The sequence below is a fragment of the Bos javanicus genome, chromosome 14, assembly GCF_032452875.1.
Source record: "Bos javanicus breed banteng chromosome 14, ARS-OSU_banteng_1.0, whole genome shotgun sequence".
Classification (NCBI taxonomy): domain Eukaryota; kingdom Metazoa; phylum Chordata; class Mammalia; order Artiodactyla; family Bovidae; genus Bos; species Bos javanicus.
Window position 1 is genome coordinate 74,892,977 of NC_083881.1, and position 17,164 is coordinate 74,910,140.

Sequence of the window (17,164 nt, forward strand, 5' to 3'; positions counted from 1 at the left end):
GTAACTTTGCCATGTCCTCTGTTATAGAACTGGATCTATGTGCCCTTAAGAAGGGAGAAGAAAAGCAGTTAAATATAAATATGAAAATATGATAATTGTATTATGTTAGATCATGTAGCTTCAGAGATGTTATTAACTCTTATTTCGTATAGAAAAACTGGAAGGAAAGAATGGTGAACATGAATGAAATAATCCACTTTTAGACTTACCAAGATGTTTCTTGAGTATCCTATCCACTTGTCTTACCCATGAACAAATATTCATTCACAACACAGACGTTTCTGTAGCACTTGATCTGTAGTTAGATCGGATCCCAGGAGAAATACTTCTGGACACAGGCCTTTTTACACATGCCTCATGTATGATGAGATGCAGGGAGATATGACTGCATGGCAGGACGCTTTTTCCTAGGATAGGCTATGATAGGCTAGGATGTGCTGCTTGAACTTGCCACCTTCATTTGAATGTATGTTTCTACATTGGCCTGTCTTGCCAAGATATAGATGAATAAAGCCTGGTGTGAGCTGTTAATTTGACAAGTCACTAGAATGCATGTTTCATTTGCTCCTATGTACTGTCAATTTGATCTTGTTCCCACTCTATATGCTGACAACCCAGTTGTGAAAACATACTTTTCTTGAATGAATCATTCAACCCTTAAATCAATGTCATCATTTTGCTACCACTGAAATATCACGGAGGCCACATTTTTGACTGTCTTCTCACAGCTCTTCAGTATATAATATTGCTTGGGTATAAGTAGGTTTTTAATTATTTTTGTCACTTCTTTTGTATCTGATTATTCCTTTATATATTCCTGAATACAAAATTTGACAATTCAGTCACTTTTTTAATTCAAAAAAAAAAAAAAAAACAAGAACATGATTTCCAAACAAGTATGTGTGCCTGATTTTTCTCTTCCTTCAATTTTGAAGTGTTTGTTTGCTTTGCTTGACACCCCAAAATACAGATGGTTGGGAGGGATATATTATTTTATGCTGTTCTGTACAGTCTGTGCCTATATTTGCATTCCTTTCTATTTCTACCTTGCCCACCCCCTTTTGATTTTCCCTTCCCTTTGTGAAAACCAGAAATGAACAGAATGGTACATTATATGTGGTGCCCTGAAAGTATGTTTGTCCCTCACAAGTTTCATGTGAAAACTTAGTCCCAGTAAACTTCACACATCTCCAAATCTCTTGCATTGGATTCTTATTGGATTCTAAATTTTCTAGAGTTACTCCCCTGAGAAAAGTGAAATGCTGAGTATGAAGGCTGTTGTCTGTGGATAAGCCAGCTAAGAAAGTTTGCTTCTGGTGACTGTATCTTAAATATGTAGGAAATAAATACCATAATACAGTGTTCCTTTTAAGGTACATAATGAGTACATGAATACCTAAAACTTCAGTTCTTTGGTCTATATTCCTTTATGTATAAGTGACATATATATTAAAAAGAGAGAAAATAAGATGTTAAGAAGTGTTATAGTGGCAGCTTTTGCTGCCTTGGTTTTGACTCATCAGCATTTCTGTTGTGGGCCTCCGTTTGCAAGAGTTTTAGAGACTCACCCATAAAATGTTGCTTCAGGTGTGAAAGTCTTGGGGCTTCCCTGCTGACTCAGATGGTAAAGAATCTGCCTGCAATGCGAGAGACCTGGGTTCGATCCCTAGGTTGGGAAGATCCCCTGGAGAAGGAAATGGCAACCCACTCCAGTATTCTTGCCTGGAGAATTTCCATGGACAGAGGAGCCTGGTGGGCTATAGTCCAGTGCATTGCAAAGAGTTGGACACAACTGAGATATTTTTTTAGATATAGAATTTTAAAACAATTATCTTGTTTTATATTATAGGAGGGAAATAAATAAATGAAACTAGCTATTTCAATTTTGTGCTGATATAGCTTTTAATGAACTTAATTTTTTAGTAAAACATAAAATCTAACTAGTCCATAGTCTACTGATGGTTTTTTAAAAGAATCAATTATTGTCATAGAGAAAATTGCCTGCTTTGTCAGTGTAGTAACCTATCTTCAAGATATTTTAAAACTTGTAATCTATATTAACATTATTTGATTCTAACAGTGGATCAGTGTGATAATGAATGCAATTTTTGCCATCCATATGAGCTATCTGGTAATAAATATTTGGAACTATATGGCATAATAAGTAAACATATATGTATATTTATATATATATATATATTTACTAGGTAGATTATGGAGGGTAAATGCCCATAAATTTAGTTTGTCAAGTAAATACATATATATTTTAAAAAATTACACAGACATTTATCTTTCAGAGTCAAAATTATATGCAAGCAATTGCAAAGAAAACTTGTCTCTTGGGTAAACAATACACACTTTATAGCTTGTAAAAATCATTTATTTCTATATTGTGGTGATGGGAAATTAAAAGGATTTAACACATAAAATTATTGCAGATTTTATTTAAATAGAATTAAACTGTGAAGCAGAGAGAAACACTACGAAAGGAAATATTTAGGTCATTTTGTCTTGGTTTCTGACAATGCTTTACCTTTATTTTCAGTCCCTATGATAGTCTCAGTTTTGGAGAGAGCATTGAAATCTAACTTTGTCTGGATTGTTCACATTACTCTCAACACTATTTCATTAAGTTTTTGATAATATGTAGTGTTCTGTGTGCAAGGAAAGAAATAAATAACACATTTATTTGCTGAATGTTATAAGGTTTGCAAGTTGTTAGTGATTTTTTTGCCCACACAGGATTCTATACATTTATACCATCTTATATCTGGCATATATATATACATATATATATATGTATATATATATACACATACACACATATATATATATTTCAGATAGCTTCTACTGACAAACACAAAGCTTGTTTGTGTGCAAATATAAGGCTAAATAAATGGTGCTAAAGTGTATTATGACTGTCAGATATAATCAGGCAAACTTTTGTGGTGCTTAAATTAATTTTTTCATTGATTTATTGATCAATGCATTGAACAGTGTTTATTATTCACAAGTTGTCTTTTACTGGTAAATCAGGCCTCATAGCACATTGTTAAATAAAATGGTTGACTAGTCTATGTAACAGCTCACCAAGCTACTATCTCTTTAACTCCTTAATAATGTTGCATCATTAAAGGTCAAGGGATCATAATATTAATCTCATTGCTGTAGACCATTAACATGACTGAACTTTTCCACAAAATACTTATGTTTACAATGCTATAACCCTTTGACTGCTGCGGCAACCTTTAACCCTGTAAATGTCACAAGCTGGGATCATCAGCATGGTTCTTGCCATGGCAATCAAAGAGTTAAGGGCTGTGCAGTGATTTGTTTTGTATTTATTAATTTATATTTATTTTGTTTCCATTCAAGAAGGGGGTTTTGGGTGGGGCAGTTTTTGTCTGCTGTACGTGTCTTAACCTAGGGAAGGGTTAAATGGCTTTTTATACTATTGCCTCTTCTGTGTTTGCCATCAATTCATTGTGTTGTAATTTAAAACAAAACTGTCAATAAATAAGAGAACAGAAAATGGTTCACAGACACTGTGGTTTTACTCAATGAGTGATTTACATACGCTTATGGTGATATATAGCAGTAGCCTTGGCTATCTATGTCTTCCTAGTTGATATAAAACATAAAGTAAGAACTCTAAAGAAATTTAGGCCAAAATCTCCTGTGTGTTTGCTTGAAATAGTAAGTATATTAAACTGGCCACGTCAAGTAGAGCGTTGTTTAAACACTAACTATATGCCTATGGCTGTGACCAAGAACAAAGCAGGAAGTCTTACTACATCAAATGTATTTCAGGCAAGTAGCCATGTACATAGAATATGCCAGGATTTCACTACCACTTGACAAAAATAAAAATTACATTTTGGATAAGTGAGCATAATTTATTGATTAAAGTCATACATCATGACTGTATAGGTAATGTAATCAAACAAGTTAATATTTATATCAAAAGCCTTTGGCCAAATCCCATTTAATGATTTTTTTATTCTTCTTTTTTCTTTAAATGATAGGGCTGCAGTAGAGTCCAGGGGGTTGCAAAAGATTCCAACATGACTTAGTAACTAAACAACAAACAAAATAGTGACCATGAATAGACTCACAGAGACAAAGCAAGAGTAAAGTTAAACATTTTCATATTTAATATTTTAATAAATTGCTTTTCTTAGAATACCCAGTAAGTATATGTAACCAAATGTCTAAGCAAGTGTTTCCTAAGAAGCAAATCTGACATGTATCATTAGTTCTAAAAAGTCATCTGAATTTTAAGAAGAATTAAGAAAGCATATTGGGAATAAAGGAAAATGTGCTCTGTCACACAAAAACCAAGGTGCGTCTGTGCACCAATAAGTTACTGCTGTAAACTTTAATACATACAGAAAAGAGGAGCTCTGAAGCAGTGTGGTAAGGTAATCCCAGGAGTATAATTATCTGAAATAAGAAACAGACTAGAAAGACAGAGAACTATTTGCGTTGTCTTTGAAATCTTCATCTAGGATGAATCTCTGGAATTTTGGAGATCTTTCTCAAAGAGTTTAAAGAAATACTTGCAAATAAGGGTTGTGCTTTTGGAACATGTCAGCATATAAAAACCTACAAGATTTAGTCAGCCAACAATATAGTTTATTTTTATTTGTAGAAGGCTTTCAAATAAAAGATTACCTTTATTTTTACAAGGCCATTAAGGATATATAACCATAAATATCAAGGTAAATACAAGAATGAATCTCCCTTGCTTTTACTATCAAAGAGAGAGAAAAAGTTACAAATCTTACCTAGTAGATTTGTTAAAATATCTGAATCATTAATTTATATAATATTAAAGCACTTCATGATATCACTTATCTTACAATCAAAGACCAGATTAGAATACTATATTTTGGAGAAAAATCAAAATCAAAATAAGGGTTTGAGAACCCTAACCCACCTAGCACACTATAGAAATGTAAATATAATATATTGCAGTGAGTGATGTTTGCATATTTTATATTTTTTATAAAAAGCATCAAATGGGCATAGCTTCAACCCAGTCTGATGCACCATCTTCAATTCAGTTATCTCCTGGATGCAGCACCAGCTCCCCGTTCCCCATCCTCCGCCCCCATTTCCTCTTCTCCCCATACCTTCTACTTCCTCACTCTCTGTCCCTTAATTTCTCTATTCCTTGAAAGGACAATTTCTGTCACTCCTTCACATCTTCCTAATGTGTTTTTACTTCTTATAATTTGCACTTCTCACCACTCTATGTAAAATTACTTCCATTTAAATCATGTATTTATTACTTGCTGCTAAGTCGCTTCAGTCGTGTCTGACTCTGTGTGACCTCATAGACGGCAGCCCACCAGGCTCCCTCATCCCTGGGATTCTCCAGGCAAGAACACTGGAGTGGGTTGCCGTTTCCTTCTTCAATGCTTGAAAGTGAAAAGTGAAAGGGAAGTCGCTCAGTTGTGTCCAACTCTTAGCGACCCCATGGACTGAAGCCTACCAGGCTCCTCCACCCATGGGATTTTCCAGGCAAGAGTACTAGAGTGGGGTGCCATTACCTTCGCCGAGTTTATCTACTCTTTCTACTTTTCTCTTACTTGGCTTCTTAGCAGTACTTAATACTGATACTTACTCCGAGCAAAAGTACATTATTCATACTTTTTCTGGAAATCTCCCTGAGGGCTGGACATTTTTCATTGCCCAGAGTCTGATACAGTACCAAGTTCATGGCCAGCCCTCTATAAATTGTTGGCTTCTGGACATTGGCTTAGAGAGATTTTTTTTCCCTCCCCATATATAGCTTTTTCAACTAGTTCTTATGAGTTTACATATGCCCCCATATGCTCTTTTTTGTGTGCAGTGTAACACCTAATGGAACTGACACAGTCACCATAAAGTGGGCAGAAAGCTAGAAATATTCTTCATTTATCTATATATGCATCCGCCATCCACTTATTTGCTGATTCAACAATATTGAGATCCAACTACATCCCAGGCATTGTAGGTTTCAGGGTGAATCAGTAACTAAAGAGTCATTTAAGACATTAGACAGTTAGACATTTAAGACAGTTAGAAACAAATAGTATGTCATTACAGGTTTGATGAAGGAAATAAAGGGATGGGGGGGATATTTGGAACAGTAATCGTGTGCCATCTGAGTGGAGGAAAGAAAAAATTGAGGGAGTGATCCAGGCGCATATCTGAAGGAAGAGCCAGCGCCAAGGCCCTCAATATGTTGCAAAACATGGAAAGGAGGCCTTCGTGGAGACAGTGAGGAGAGCAAGGGGACCGTGGCGCCGTGCTCATGGAGGCAGAAGTCGGACTGTGCCTTGTGCAGCCTTACAAGCCCTGAAAGGAATGGTTTACGATGGGATGGGAAGGCAGGGGAGGGTTGTAAGCAAAGGAGTGTAATGAGGCAAGGGGAGCAGGGAAGCAGGGAGACTGATTAGGAAGGGAGCCGCTGAAGTCAACAGTAGGCAAAGAAGATGGTAACGTGGGCCAGGTTGGGAGCCAGCATGATGGCAAAAGTGGATGCCTTATGGATGGACTCTGCAGGTGCAGCCAGCAGGCTGGTGGAAAAGCTGAGAACTGAGAGAGAGAGAGAAAGAGCCAGGAAGAATGGAGCTGCTATTTCTTGCAAACAGAACTGGTCTGGGAGGAATAAGATCCCACTCTGGACACCTTTCTGTCCTGTTAGAAAGATTCTCATTCATAATGTGGGTGATGACTAGATGGGTATAGACATATGGAAAAATTATTGATCTGCACACATAAGAAGTATGCATTTTACTCTATGTACATTTTATCTCAAGGAAAATAATGCTATTAAAGAATAAAAACAAAGCCCCTAAATTGAAGTAATTATGCTAATAGTTGCTGATGGGTCCAGAAGAGAGAAAAAAAAAGAGGACTGAGAAAGGAACGCTGGATTCAGTCCCTATGTTCTTAACCTCTTTTCTTCTACACTGTCTCATGGACCCTTATTCACAAGCATGGCTTCAGCTTTGTGCATGGGCTATCTCATGAAACACAGATTCACCATTTCCACCCACTTGCTGGACAAATTAACCCGGATTTTTCTTTAGTTTCTCAGATGCAAACCACTGAATATAAAACCCCTCACGATCCTTTGTCTCCCATCAAAGTAAACATACTTCACCTTGAATTATAACAGCATGAAAATTTTTTGATTATCTATCCAAGAAAACACCATGAATTTTTGGCCTTCTACTTCCTTTCTTCATGTGCCCCCATGAGATATCTGCCAAGTCTCTGAGTCCTATTTCTACAGTATTATTGTTACGCATTCTGCGAACCGGCTTTCTAAGAGTCTTAGGAAGAAAAACATTGAGTAAAAGCATTTGCTTACAAAATACAGTATTTTAAGCGGTTGACCTTGATTTGTTCCAAATCTTTCTTTTTTCAAAGCTCGCTATTATTATTTCTTTTTATAATCGTATTTGTTTATTCTTGACTGCGGCGGGTCTTCATCGCTGCTCAGGCTTTTCTAGTCGCAGGGAGTGGAGGCTGCTCTGTCGCCGTGTGCGGGCTTCTCATTGTGTCGGCTCTCTTGTTGCGGGGCGCCGGCTCTAGACGCACAGGCTGTAGCAGTTGCGGCAACGGGCTCTGTAGTTGTGGCTCCCATGCCCTTGAGAACAGGCTCAGCGGTGACGCATGGCTTAGCTGCCTCAGCATGTGGGTTCTTCCAGGATCAGGGATGGAACCCATGTCCTCTGTATTGACAGACTGATCCTTTTATCACTGAGCCACCAGGGAAGCCCTCAAAGCTCTTTAAATGTTTCTCATCAAAATAATAAAGAAAACCTCAAGGGTAGGATAATTTTTTAAAAGATATTCATCTTTTACTTCTGAGAATCACTCTTGGACCAGAGAATCCTTTAGTGACAGTAGCTGAGTGAAGTGGGAAGACCTGTGTTTTGGAGTCACTAGCAGCATATAGCAGTTATCTGATTTTAAAATATTCAAAATGTATACTTTCTCAAATGTGTGCACAGGCACTAAAGAAATATTTGCTTTTTTACCTTGAGTTGGTAGGGAAGATCATCTTACAAATGAGAAATTATGATATAATTTTCAAACTACAGTCATTTTGCCTATTCAGAGGGAAGTGCAATCCAAATAGCTGCTAGTATTGGAGTCTAGTATTGGGTCACTAGGACAGGATGTCAACATAATGATAGATCTGGGAGGTAACCAGGAGACTGGTGACAGATTCAAAAGGGAGTGAGCCCAGTCAAGGATGGAAGAGACACAGATGAATTGCTCAAGACACAGGTTTGTTTTTTTTTTTAATTATTTTTTTGCTTAGAACAATGTCAGTGGACCTTGATGTCTATCTAACTTCCACTTTAGAATTCTAAAGGTTTTACCTGGCTTGTGATGTGTGTCTGAAAGCTATTGGCACTTTCAGGTCAAATGATGGCATATAATTGCACTCCCTCCAAAGCCCTACTAAAACTGTAGAAAATGATTATTCTTTTCTAAGACTTAGGAAAAGGGAGGATAAGAGAGAAAACAATAGCAATATTTGGGAACCTGGAAGCAGGTGGTTATCTGGTAACTTACCTGACAGACCCAAGGAAATCAAATTATAAACTGTCAGGAACAGAGAACCAGCCCAATGTATCACTGCTGCTGCTGCTGCTAAGTCACGTCAGTCGTGTCCAACTCTGTGCAACCCCGTAGACGGCAACCCACCAGTCTCCCCCATCCCTGGGATCCTCCAGGCAAGAACACTGGAGTGGGTTGCCATTTCCTTCTCCAATGCATGAAAGTGAAAAGTGAAAGTGAAGTGGCTCAGTCGTGTCCGACTCTTAGCGACCCCATGGACTACAGCCTACCAGGCTCCTCCATCCATGGGATTTTCCAGGCAAGAGTACTGGAGTGGGGTGCCATTGCCTTTTCCAATGTATCACTAGGATGGTGAAATCTAAGGGAGTGAAAGCAACAAGCACCTGGAAATAGGGTGAATGGGATTGACTAAATTAAGAAGGATTGAAAATCATTCATAAGAAACAGTTAAATGCTCTAAATCCTGGGCAGGCCTCCTGCTTTCTCTCTCCAGCCCCAAACTCAAGGTTTATTCTGTGGGGGGGATAAAAATGGTCTCTGAGTAGAGGATTGCCAGTGTTCTATATCCTGAATCCTAGGATAAACAGGTCTAGAGAGGAGCAGATCCAAACTGAAAGAGAATGGATGGCTCTAGCAAGTGGATACATTTGGTATATGCATATACAGCAAATAATGTAAAAAACTGTGAATATATGTTTATGTACTTTTCTGTCTGTATGGTTTGTCCATTGGTGTGAGTGGGGTATTAAAGTACTGCACTCTTATTGTGTTCTTGTAAATTTCCTCTTTAATAGTTATTAGCATTTGCCCTATGTATTGAGGTGCTCCTATGCTGGGTTCATATATATTTATAATTGTTATATCTTCTTGTATTGATCCTTTGATCATTATGCCCTTCCTTGTCTCTTGCAACGATCTTTATTTTACAGTCTATTTTATTTGATATGAGTATTGTTACTCCCACTTTTTTTTAAATTTCTATTTGCATGGAATATCTTTTTCCAGTCCATTACTTTTGGTCTGTTTGTGTCCCTAGGTCTGAATCGTGTCTCTTGTAGACAGCATATATAGGGGTCTTGTTTTGGTAAACATTCAGCTAATCTGTGTCTTTAGGTTGGAACATTTAATCCATTTACATTTAATATAATTATTGATATCTATGACTCCAGTACTCTTGCCTGGAAAATCCCATGGACAGAGGAGCCTGGTAGGTTGCAGTCCATGGGGTCGTGAAGAGTCGGAAGTGACTGAGCGACTTCACTTTCACTTTCATGCATTGGAGAAGGAAATGGCAACCCACTCCAGTGTTATTGCCTGGAGAATCCCAGGGATGGCAGAGCCTGGTGGGCTGCCGTCTATGGGGTCACACAGAGTCAGACATGACTGAAGCGACTTAGCAGCAGCAGCATGACCCTATTGCCATTTACTTTACTGTTTTGGGTTTGTTTTTGTAGGCCTTTCTTTCTCTTATGTTTTCTATCTAGAGAAATTCCTTCAGCATTTGTTGTAAAGCTGCTTTGGTGGTGCTGAATTCTCTTAACTTTTGCTTATCTGTAAAGCTTTTGATTTCTCCTTTAAATCTGAATGAGATCTTTGCTGGATAGAGTAATCTTGGTTGTAGATTTTTTTTCCTTTCATCACTTTAAGTGTTAATATATCCTGCCACTTGCTTTTGGTCTGCAGAGTTTCTGTTGAAAAATCAGCTTTTAGCCTTTTGAGATCCCCTTATTGTTATTTGTTGCTTTTCTCTTGCTGTTTTAACGTTTTTACCTTGTGTTTAGTTTTCATTAGTTTGGCTAACATGTGTCTGGGCATATCTCTCCTTGGGTTTATCCTATACTGAATGGGACTCTGGGCTTCCTGGACTTGGATGGCTATTTCCTTTCCCATGTTAGGGAATTTTTTGCCTATAATCTCCTCAAATATTTTCTCATACCCTTTCTTTATTTCTTATTCTTCTGAAGAAAGTGAAAGTGAAGTCGCTTAGTCGTGTCTGACTCTTTGCAACCCCGTAGACTGTAGCCCACCAGGCTCCTCCATCCATGGGATTCTCCAGGCAAGAATGCTGGAGTGGGTTGCCATTTCCTTCTCCAGGGGATCTTCCTGACCCAGGGATTGAACCCAGGTCTCCTGCATTGCAGGCAGACGCTTTAACCTCCAAGCCACCAGGGAAGCCCTTCTTCTTCTGGGACCCCTATAAATCAAATATTACTCTGCTTTAATGTTGTCCCAGAGGTCTCTGAGATTGTCTCATTGCTCTTCACTCATTTTCTTTGTTCTGCTCTGCCTAAGTTATTTCTATCACTCTATCTTCCAGCTTACTTATCCATTCGGCCTCAGTTATTCTGCTATTGGTTCCCTCCAGTGTATTTTTAATCTCGATTGTTGTGTTGTTCATTGCTGATTGTCTATTCTCTATTTCTTCTAGGTCCTTGTTAAACATTTCTTGTACCTTCTTGATCTATGCCTCCCTTCTATTTAACTGTGCCTCCACTTTATTTCCAAGATTTTAGATCATCTTTACTATCATTGCTCTGAATTCTTTTTCAGGTAAATAGCCTATTTCCTCTTCATTTGTTTGGCCTTGTGAATTTTTACCATGTCCCTTCATCTGCTGCATATTTCTCTGTCTTTTCATCTTATTTAATTTGCTGTTTAGGGTTTCCTTTCTGCAGGCTAGAAGACGGTAGCTCTTCTTATTTGTGGAATCTGCCCCCCAGTGGGTGGGATTGGACTAATGCCTTTTGAAGATTTCCTAGTGGGGAACTTGTGCCTGTGTTCTGGTGGGTGTAGCAGATCTTGTTTCTGGCGGGCAGTGCCATGTCTAGTACTATGTTTTGTGGTATCTATGGGCTTGTTATGACTTGGGGCATCCTGTCTGCTAATGGGTAGGGTTGTGTTTCTGTTTTGCTGAAGGCTTGGTGTGAGGTGTCCGGCATTGGAGCTTGTTGGCCTTTAGGTGGGACCTGCTGTTAGTTTTGAGATGGAGACCTTTGGGAGACATCTAGCTGATTAATGTTCCATGGGGTCGGGAGTTCTCTGCTGGCCCAAAGTCCTGGACTCAGGTCTCCCACCAAGACTTCTCAGGCCATACAGCACAGGAGACAAAAGCCCAAGACTAATGATGAAAGCAACGCTCAATAGCCAAGAACATTCAAAGAAACTCACACACTTACAAAGAGAAGAGACAAAAAAAAAATGAAGAAAAGAATAAAAGAAGGAATAAAAAAAAAGAAAAGAGCAATCAAGCCAATAAACCCACCTGTAAATGAAAATAAATACTAAAAACTAGACTAGCAAAAAGAAAAAATCAAAAACATGGATAAAAATGCAATGTAACTAAAGAGTACTATAAAAATAGGAAAAAATAATTAAAAAAATAAAATGTTTAAAAAATAAAACTTAAAGGAATAATAAAGAATAATGCAAAAAAAGAATATATGTATATTTATATATATATATATATAGAGAGAGAGAGAGTGTGTAGCAGGAAGAATGTCCTCCTGATTCCTCCATTGCCCTCTCCACACAGTGAGCACCAGACCATCTGCCTACTCAGGAAGTCCTACAGTGTTTCTAAGAGTGTCCCTGGACCTGGTGCGGGTTCTGTGGGGTCAGCTCAGGCTCAGATCTGGCCATACTCCAGCTTGTATTTGCTCCCAAAGTCCACAGTAAGCCCCAAAGCCCTCAGTCTCAGGCTAGTGGCAGGGATTTATGATGATGCCCCCGTGGCCACCGAAGTGAATTTCCTCTCCCTTGCTCATGGTGCTCTGCCTTGGTCTGGGGCCCGCCTCCACTTACAGGCTGCCCTCTGGGGTCTGTTACCCACCCAGAGCAAAGAGAGCAAAAGTGGTTGCTCCTTGGGGCTCACTTGCCCATCCAGACTGGGGAGAGAAAGGGGTGAGGCAGCCATAACTGGGGTCTTTGGAGCATGCCTGTTGTGCCCGAGGCCTGCAAGAGGCTGCTACCATCTGAGGTCGGTAGGGCCCGTCCCAGGGAACTGGACGCAGGTCTTGTGTCCCTCAGCAAAGCCGAGTTGCACAACCCCCCGGGAAGGTGCGGCTCATAAACCTGCGCCTGCTCGGGGCTGGGTGGCAGCTGCCACCCCTGGGGTTGGAACCCCCGCGGCGGCGTCCCCACCTAGGCCTCTCACCCTGGCTTCGGCAGTGGCCAGTCAGTTCATATTCCCCGCTCTGGGAGCATAGACTGGAAGCACGTCTAGCTCTACCTACGGGGCTCTTGCAGGCACTGGCGGCAGCTTTGGACTGGCCTCTGTCTCCCTCTGGGGTTGGGCAGTTCGCAGCTGTGGCTTGTCCCATCGACGGCATTTGCGACATTCAGTTCTTGTGTTCTCGGAGCAGGGGGAGTTAGGGTGACCCCATAGCAAAAGTCTCTCGCCTTTCTGGGAGGCCCAGTCTTTTCCCTGGAAGCGTTCAGCTATGTCCCGCTCAGCCCCGCCAGAGAATCTCTATGGCTGTCAACCCTGGTTCTCTCTCGAGTCTGTCTCCTGAAGCCTGAGTCTCAATATGAAGCCCTCACTTGCTGAGGCGGGTGCATGCGCCACTTTTTGGCTGGGACTACTCTAGGCAACCACCTCTGTGGTAAATTATCTCTGTTTTGCCTTCCCAGCCTCTATTGTTCTTTGAGGTTCTCTGAAATTCCGAAGCTCCCTGCCGTCCCCATCCATGAAGGGGTTTGCAAGTGTGCAGAAGCTTTTCTTCCATCACAACTCCCTCCTCAGGGTGCAGGTCCCTGCCCCCAGATCCTTTGTCTTTTTATGTATCTTTATCTTTTGCCCTGTGTCATTCTGATGAGATTCGCTTGCCTTTTGGAAGTCTGGGGTCTTCTGCCAGTGTCCAGAAGGTGTTCCGTAGGAGCTGTTCCACATGCAGATGAATTTCTGACGTATTTGTGGGGAGGGAGGTGATCTTATCTCACTCCTCCACCATCCTGAAGGTTCTCCATTTTTTTGTTTTTATTTGTATTACTCTAGAAGATGGATCAAAAAAGATCTTGCTCTGATTTATGTCAAAGAGGGTTCTACCTATTTTTTTCCTCTAAGAGTTTTACAATACCCAGCCTTACATTTAGGTCTTTAATCCATTTTGAGTTTATTTTTGTGTATGGTGTTAGGGAGTGTTCTAATTTCATTCTTTCACATGTGACTGTCCAGTTTTTCCAAGTGCCACTTACAGAAGAGACTGTCTTTTCTTGATTGCATACTCTTGCAAACTTTGTCATAGATTAGATGACAATATGTGCCACAGTTTATCTCCAGATTTTGTATCCTGCTCCATTGATCTGTATTTCCATTTTTGTGCCAGTACCATAATGTTATGATGACTGAAACTTTTTAGTAGCATCTAAAGTCAGGGAGCCTGATTCCTTCAGTTCCGTTTTTCTTAAGATTGCTTTGGCTATTCTGGGTCTTTTGTATTTACATTAAAAAATGTGATCTTTTTGGGGGTCTAATTCTGTGAAATATACCATTGCTAATTTGATAGGGATTGCACTGAATCTGTAAATTGCTTTAGGTATATAGCTATTTTCACAATATCGATTCTTCCAAACCAAGAACGTGGTATCTCTCTGTTTATGTCATCCTTGATTTCTTTCAATGAAACTTTGTATTTTATGAGCACAGGGTTTTCCCTCCTTAGGTAAGTTTATTCCTAAGTATGTTATTCTTTTGATGCAATTGTAAATGAGATTGTTTCCTTAACTTGTGTTTTTGATTTTCATTTTAAGTGTAGGAATATAAGAGATTTCTTGCATTAATTTTGTAATCTGCAAATTTACCAAGTTCATTCATGAGCTCCAGTGGTTTTCTGGTAGCATCTTTAGGAGTTTCTGTGTATAGTATCATATCATCTGCAAACATTGACAGTTTAACTTCTTCTTTTCCAATTTGGATTCATTCCTTTTATTTCTTTTACTTCTCTGATTACCATGGCTAAGACTTTCAAAACTATATTGAATAAAAGGAATGAGAGTGCACTCCTTGTCTTGTTACTGATCTTAGAGGAAGTGCTTTCATTTTTTCAACATTGAGAATGATGTTTGTTGTGTGTTTGCCATATATAGCCCATATTATCTTGAGGTTGGTTTCCTCTATTCCCAGTTTCTGGAGAGGTTTTATCATAAGTGGGTGGTGAATTTTGTCAAAAGCTTTTTCTGCACCCATTGAGATGTCTATATGGTTTTTTATGCTTCAGTGTGTTCATATAACCTAACACATTGATTGATCTACAAATATTCAAGAATCCTTATATCCCTAGGTTAAATCTCACTTGATCATCAAGCATGATCCCTTTCAGGTGTTTTTGGACTTCATTTGCTAGCATTTTCTTGAGGGTTTTTACATGTATGTTCATTGGGGGTGGGAGGAGAAGGGGACGACAGAGGATGAGATGGCTGGATGGCATCACTGACTCGATGGATGTGAGTCTCAGTGAACTCCGGGAGTTGGTGATGGACAGGGAGGCCTGGCATGCTGCGATTCATGGGGTCGCAAAGAGTCGGACACGACTGAGTGACTGAACTGAACTGAAAGTCTTTATCTTCAGTATTCATCTAAGTGAAGCGTGATAGTGATACGTAGGACCCAAAGGATGCTGTCAAGGCTCTTCTTCATATGAAAAGTAAAACTATGTTCCTGGAATAATGTACAGAAAATTTAGGGCCATCTCCAAAGATTTTAAAAATTCAGTGGTTGTTAATGCTACTCCATAACCATTTAACTCCCCATTTTAGCCAGTTAAGAATATGAATGGGTTTGAGCATAATGATGGATAATCATAGTGATGATCAGATGGTGGTTTAAATTATCGTGGGTATTTCAGATGTGATCTCCTTACTGGAATAAATTGTACAGTCTCTGTCATTTGATTTGCAGCTACTGATCTGATGAATGATTTTGTTTTTAATGTATTCCAATTAGTATAGACTATCTTATTCAGTTTTCACAATTGGCAAGGACAGCAGTATACCTTTGCCATATTGCACCATGTTATGTCAGATCTGTGTTATAATTTAGAGTGAAAGGAAATAAATCATTCTTACCCTTACATAGAATTCTTGTCTGCCATCTACGCTGATGACAGCTTGCTGGTAAAATCTGGATAGAATGAGCTAAGAGACACAGATGCATGCATGTCAACATATGGAAAGTGAGTGTAAAAGGAGATTTGAACAATCCAAAGAAATTTCTAGGTGCCTAATTATTTAGGGCAATCTGGAATAATTCCTAAATCAATAATATAATTAATAATAAAAGTATTAATAATTTGTTGTACCTTGTAGGCTTTACTATCAAGAAAGAGTCACATGTATTATTTTGAATATGCTCTTCAACTCATTTACTCAATAATAAAGGCTACTTGACTTGAATGGGGTTCAAAAAAAGATGCATTTGTCCATAGTTTAAAGGACTGAGTTTCTGTCATTACTCAGTGTTTTTACTTATGCTCAAAGTGCTTTTAGCATATTTAACATGCAACAACCCATAATAGGAGAAATGTTCAGAGCCCTGGAATGAGAATCATGCACTTTATATCAAGTAACTATTCTCACTTTGAAAAATAATCCTTGACTTGCTACTCTGCCTTGTTGGATACTGAACCAGCAACTACAAGATTCTTGCACTTTATATGAACTGAATCAAAGTTATGCGTGCCAGTTAGTGGTATATACTGGATGACGTCCAAGCAGGTCCTGAAGGCACATGTGGCATGGAAAAGTAATGCCCATTTCCATTACCTGTACTTGCTGCAGGGTCACCCACTCTCCAAGCCACAAGCAGTAGCCTGAGAAGGAAACATTTCCAGCCTGTTTTCTCGGTCATTTGAGATGCTGACACCAACAGAAGAGAGGACTGTTATGGTGCAGTAGTTCAACTCAGGAGTGGCTCTGAAGGAAAGCAGGCAAGGAGATTATTTAAGTGATGGACCTTCACTTTGCCTGGGAGGAGAGATATCCAGGATAAGTGTCTCCACTGATGCAGAGACAGCGGGTAACAGCTTCACTGGATGATCTAGGAGTTGAAGGGACAAGACTGGACTCACAGTATCAATTTGCCAGTGGATTTTCTTTTTTGCCTCAGTTTTTAGAAACAGAGTAGTTTCTTTTCACAGCAATGTTTTCTTATAATTAAAATCACGATCTATATAACTGATGGCATTATTTATGGTTTGAATTTCCTGGCTATAAAATATCGTGACACTTAGATATAAGAACATTTTTTTCCCTGAAAGATATGAGATGTAACATTGTCAGCTGATATCCAAGTATTTAAGATAGATGCAAAGTTCCTAAAACATTTTCATTAATGGTATCATTTTTACCAAGAGGGCTTATATGATGTGCTGATTAGAATTGCATAGGAGTCCAGTGAATCACTGACTAAATTCTGAGAATCTAGCAGTCTTGTCCTTGAATCTTTTATTTTCAATCTATAGAAATCAGTGTTTTACTAGTCTTTTTCTATTCCGGGTTTCTAAAGGTGATTGAAATGAGAGGATTATTACAATGACAAGGTTTCATTTAAAAGACCAATTATATGATAATGTGGATAAGG